Source organism: Pyrus communis, chromosome 15 (genome assembly GCF_963583255.1).
Source record: "Pyrus communis chromosome 15, drPyrComm1.1, whole genome shotgun sequence".
NCBI lineage: Eukaryota > Viridiplantae > Streptophyta > Magnoliopsida > Rosales > Rosaceae > Pyrus > Pyrus communis.
The window spans coordinates 16,618,617-16,624,952 of record NC_084817.1 but is presented as its reverse complement, the minus strand read 5'-3'; positions in this window follow the sequence as shown (position 1 = coordinate 16,624,952).

The following is a 6,336-nucleotide window of genomic DNA, read 5'->3' as shown; positions in this document are numbered from 1 at the left end:
TTCGATATAATTCGTTCTGGTACGACACGTAATTCGTGGCGTAGACCCTCATCCTCCAGTGGTGTCTATCGTTGGGATTGTCGAGATATCGTAAAATTGCCTTTCTCTAATCGTCCGATAGTGTTTTAACAGCACATACTTCTACGGGGTTGTCAAGATATCGTATGACATGATTGCGCTAAAGGACTTGCTGATTGACCAAGGTTGGGTAATATCGTAGTTCTATGGGTGTTACCCAGCCTAACTTGCCCTCTGTGAGTTGTGCTCCGGAGACTATTTGGGCGAGTTCGTCTGCGTCAATGTTTCGAACACGTGAAATGTGCTCAAATGTAATCTGCTCAAATAATTAGCCCAAATAGATGGCAACTATATGATAGGGTGCCAAAGTACAACTCATGTAATGAAAAATGTCGTTTAATTAGTTAATCACTAGTTCGGAATCACCGAGGACGAGGACACGGGCTGCTCTTATGTCGTGGAGGACGTGAAGGCCAATGATAAGAGCTTCATACTCGGCCTGATTATTCGTACAACTGAAATCTAACTTGAGAGAGAAATACCATCAGTAGTGGTAGGTGGATTGAATGACAATACCAACACCAGCCGAGGTAGCGGTGCTAGATCGATCAAACTGCATCATCTAGTTGTCGCGTGTTTAGACTAAACCGATGTCGACTTCACTGCCCCTAAAACCATAAGGAGAGGGGTGTTGGGCCAAAAAATCAGCTAGGGCTTGACCTTTGACGGCCTTTTAGGGGATGTACTGCAAACTAAACTCGAACAATGCCATGGTCTATTTCCCAATTGGGTCTTTGACGATAGGCCGAGTAAGTATATAACGAATAACATTTGTTTGGGCGATGACTTGGGTAACTGATGGGAGCATGTAATGTCGAAGTTTGATCGTGGCGAAAAACAAAACTAAGCAAAGTTTCTCGACGGGTGAATAATTGATTTAGGTGAATTCAAATTCCGGCTGAGATAAAAGATAGCTTGTTCACGCCCAGCATTGTTATCTTGTGCGAGGAGGTAACCGATGGACTCGTCAGCTGCTGAAATGTACAGTTTGAGAGGCCTACCGCGACGAGGCAGTACTAGTATTGGTGGCGTGGTAAGAGAGACCTTGATTTGCGTGAAAATCGCTTAATGTTCTTCGCGCCACTCAAACTTGTCGGAGTCCTTAAGTTTTGGGAGTGTAGAGAATGCTTTCATTTTGCTTGCCGAATTAGCTATGAAACGGCGGAGAAAATTTATTTTCCAAAGCAACGACTGGAGTTACTTCTTGGTTGTCGGGGGTGGAGCGCTAATGATTGCGCGAGCTTTATTTTCGTTGACCTCGATGCCACAATGGTGCACAAGAAAACCCAAAAAGTTACCGGCCGATACATCGAAGGCGCATTTGGCCGGGTTCAATTTGAGATTATGTTGACGCATACGAAGGAATGCTTGTCGAAGATCATCTAGGTGCGTTCAGCGACTTTTCGATTTCACAACCACATCATCGATATAAACTTCTACGACTGTACCGATCAAATCATGGAATATCGTATTTATAACTCGTTGGTATGTGGCGCCGACTTTCTTGAGGCCGAATAGCATGACGACCCATTCGTAGGTGCCGAGTGCCCTAGGGCAACGGAAGACGGTCTTGTGAACGTCAGCTTTAGCGATAAAGATCTGGTTGTAACCGGCATGGCTATCCATGAAGGACAACATTTCATGATTGGTTGCGACATCAATCAGTAAATCTAAGATTGGCATTATCTATTCATCATTGGGAGTTGCCAGATTTAAATTACGAAAATCGATGCAGATGCATATGGCTTAATTTTTCTTTAACACCGGGATGATATTGGCCAACCATTCGACGTATCGAGCTGTCCAAATAAACCCGGCTTTCAAAATTCGAACTAATTCTTCTTTTATGCCGAGCTGTACTTCTGTTGAGAACCGGCGTAAAGGTTGTCGGAAAGGCTTACACCCCACTTTCATGCGAAACTCATGTTCGACGAGGTTTCAATCAAGGCCTAGCATCTCATGATAATTCCACGCGAAACAATCTTTAAATTCATGAAGTAGTTTACAAAGCTCGACCTTCATGGGGGCGGCAACAGTGCACTAATAAACAATGGTTGAAGCTCGTCGGTTGTGCCAACATTTATTTCTTCTAATGGGTCTTTGACTTAGGGCCGATTGTCTTCGAGTTCGGCTGGTGCGGCCTGCACTTTGTCTAACGATAAAACTAGGCCATTATCCGCTTCGGCCAAAAATTCGATTAAGTTTACGCCCGAGTGTGGTTGCTTAGCAATGGCATACCAATGAGCCATCAAACGTTCCATGCTAGATGAAACCGCGGCCCGACGCCTTTCTTGTTTGGCGGCGTCAATCATCGGCGTTGGTAAGTAGATCAGCCAAGCCAAGTCTCACCGAATCTTGCTGTACAGTCTCAGCGCCTACGTCGATGGCTTTCTAAATCGAAATTCGAGTCGGCCGTTCGTCCTTGTTAATACCCTGTAGGGTGATGTAGCCAACATGATCGTCATAATAGCGAGCCTAAATCATGTTGGTTTCAAACGACAGATTATAGGTTGGATGGTTACCACCGATTTGCCGTCCCAAAAGATGAGAACTTGGTACAGCGATGAGGGAATGCAACTTGTTTGATGGATCCAATCGCGGCCGAGCAATGCATTATAGTTGGCCTTTGAGTCAATTATAAAGAATGTAGTCATGTGGTTACGACCTGCGATGCTGACTTCTAACGGGAGTACTCCTTTGGTTTGAGACTTATCACCGATGAAGCTGCTCATCGTAATCCCTGATGGTATGAGCTCGTCATTGGAGCGACGTAATGCCTTCATGATAGAGATCGGCATGATGTTGACTGTGGCTCCACAGTCGACAAATACTTTGGAAATGGGATATCCTTTAATATGAGCTGTGATGTATAACGGCTTTAGATGTTGGAGATTAACAAAAGGAGAGTGGGGGAACAATTCAGCTAGGGCTGCCTTAAGCTTGTCGCCTTTACTGGTTTCCTCATATTCCTCAATAATGATGAACTCTACTTGTGTCGCTTCTTCGGTAACCACGTCCCTATCCAAAAAATTTAACTGGTGGGTTCTTGGTTGAAATTCAGCCAGGAGAACATGGACTATGGTGATTCCATGTGCTCGAGTACCGAATGGCCCATAGGGTATTGGTCGTTGACTTCCAGATTAGGAGATGTAGTATCAGTCTTTGGAGTGTTTTCAATCGGATTATTTATCGCCTTGGTGTGTACTTATTCTTGGGGTGAGTTAACTGAACCTATTCCATTCTGGTCATCTTCCTCGAGCCGGTTTATTATCGAAGAGTGATTATGTTCTTGTAGTGCTTTACGGGCTCGTTCCTCATAGGCGATTCGGGCCTTCCTTGTGTCCAGGTATGCATCTAAATGGGCCACTCGATTTTCCTCGTCGACCGTAAGGCTGAAAAGAGACACGACCGAAAAGACTTCAAAATGAAATTGCAGGTGTTGAAGGTCTTTAACTGAGAAAGGTAGCTCGGCGGTGTCTATATCTGTGTATGGGTCGACCTCAAAGCTGAGGACTCGAGCCTCACGTATATGCTGGAACCTAGCTTTTATTGCCGGATCGGTGGTTTTCTGAATAATTTGTTTAGCATCAGGGCAAGTTAATGCTAGGTTGAGGGCTTCCTGACATGCCTTGGGCAGTCCGTACAAGTCATTGGCGGAATATTTCTTATGAAATTCTTGCATGTGCTCTAAGGATTCACCGAGGAATGGAAGGTGCAGATTGCGCCGTACTTTTAGTAACAGTTCCTGCGGTGGTAACGGGGGAAGCTTACTTTCGGCCTCTTGTCTGAAATGTTCAAGACGAGCTTTCATCTTTCCGGGGTCGAAGAAGGAGCTTGATGCGTTTCTCGGACTCTTCAATGGTGGTTTAAAAGTCGCGATCAACTGCCTTTTTTTCTTGAAATAATATAACCATAACGGTCGGGGTAGGTTGGTCGTCGCCGCTTTCTACGACCTCTTTTGGCTGCCACCAGGTAATCGAATTAGCGTGTACTTCTTGTTGTCGGGCCATGCAGTCTATCCGCTGCCATCGACGTTTTTGAAACTTGGATAATGCTGTATACATACCGGTTGGAGAATTGTAACTATACCAACATTGATCGTGTGGCTTAGGTAGCTTGAAGGTTTTTTGACCCACCGATGAACTCGAACTGCTGGAGTTACCTGAGTAATAATCCTCATTATAGAATGGCGCATCAAAGTCAAGGCATTGTCTAACTGGGGTTGCGTCTTTTGCTTGTACCTATGGGCCAAGTCTTTCAAACACTTGTCGTCGTTGGCTGGCACCGAGTTCCTTCAGTGGTTTTGCCGCGGCCATCGACGGCGAACATGAAGTTGGAGCCAGAGATGTTCTCTTTTTAGGTTCAATTCGTGTTTTACAGTGGTCGCACAAAACTATTGATTCATCAGTTTCTTCGGAACTAGAACCTGACATGGGTTCAACGATGGCTGGCCCTGAGGACTCCGTGGGTGGTGCATTTGAAAATAATCAATCTTGAGTCTCGGTTGACCACCATGCTTACGGACATGATGTACCAGGACAAATTCAGCCTTCCCTTTTCCTTTATTTTTAGGGAGATGAGCATCCACCATTCCAATTGTCGTCGAGGGAAATAGATTGACGTCAACCGTTATCTGTTTCTTAGGGAATTTTAACTTACCCTTCTCAATCCAAATTTGAATCGCATCACGAAACACGACGCAATTATTGGAAGCATGCTTGTTTGAATTGTGGTACTTGCAATATGTTTTGCCTTTCAATTCCTCGGCCTTAGGAATGTTGTGTCCTGGCCGAAGTTTTATGATCTTTGCTACCAACAATTGGTCGAAAATTGCATCGACCTTGGTGATATCGAAAGTGTACACTTTTGATGTTTTAATCATCTCTTCAGAAGCCGAGCGGGTTTTGGCATATTTGGGACTGATTTGAGCTAATGCCTTGTAAACGTATGGTTTATCTAGCACTATTTCAGCCGCGTCCACGGTGGCGTATTGGGAATTCCCACTTTCAGCCAATGCATAGCTAACCGTGGGATTCTTGTATATCATTCGCTGGGATGTGGACTTTGATATTTTTTTCCTCTTGGAGCAAATAACCATACTGCTTGACGTGCGGAACAAGTTCGTACATATCTCGGATATTTGCCCCAAGGAATTTCTTTTTGTATTCCACATCCAGGCCGTTTAGAGCAATTCTGACGAATTCAACTTCAGAGGAATGCACTCGGCACCAATTCCTGGCCGACTTAAACCTTGTTAAGTATTTCATTGGTGATTTGTCTGCAGCTTGAGCCATCCTAGCCAATGATGAAACGGACATTTCCATCCCTCGCCGATAGAATTGTTCATGGAACTTCTCGACCAATTCCTCCCAACTCTGGACGGAGTTCGTTAAGAGGTTAATATACCAAGCAAATGCTGAACCCGTTAGTGAGAAGTTGAAAAGCCGTAGCTTATGGAAGTCGCTATTAATAACCCTACATTGTGCAGTGAACCGGGCTACATGCTCTAACGAAGATAAGGACGATTCTCTGGCGAAAAGATTGAAGTCCGGGATCTTGAAGCTTTTAGGATATTCGAACTTTTCTACATAAGCCGGGTACGGATGGATGAACTTTGGGAACTTCGGCCCTTTTTTTAAAGCAGAATCGATCATCCTTTGGACCTTGGTCATATTGACGAATGCTGCTTCTTTTCCCTAATCAGGTCCATCAGGTCTACTGCTTGATCCACCTCTTTTTTCCAAGTCAATTAGTTGGAGCCGTGCGGATCCTTTCTCGGCTTGCAATTGAACATTCTTAAGGGGAAGCTGTCGAGGGTGGCCGACATGGCTATCTACGAAGGCTTTACTGACCAATAGTTCAAGCAACCTAGTCTGTGTATCATTATTACTTTGTATTGCTTCAAGCAAAGTATTCATTTTCTGGCCAATCGACTCCTCGACCTGCAGAGACTGCTTATCCAGTCGTCTTCGAAGAAACGACCTAGTTGTTGGATTAGAACCTTCCCCACCATCTTTTTCGCAATCTTCCATTATTCTTTCGACAAAAATGCCTGCCGTTTGGTTGGGAATTTCTGGGTTGCAAGGCTGTCCGCCGAGACAAATTTCCTTCTCTTGATGTGTCACACTTGTAGCCTCGAGTGGCACAACAATAAGGGGATTTTGTACCTGAGACAAATCTTGTCCAGGGCCTTGTACTGGTAAGTCGGTTGTTGACTTTCACATGATTGTTTTCTTCTTTACGGACCGTGTCTCAATG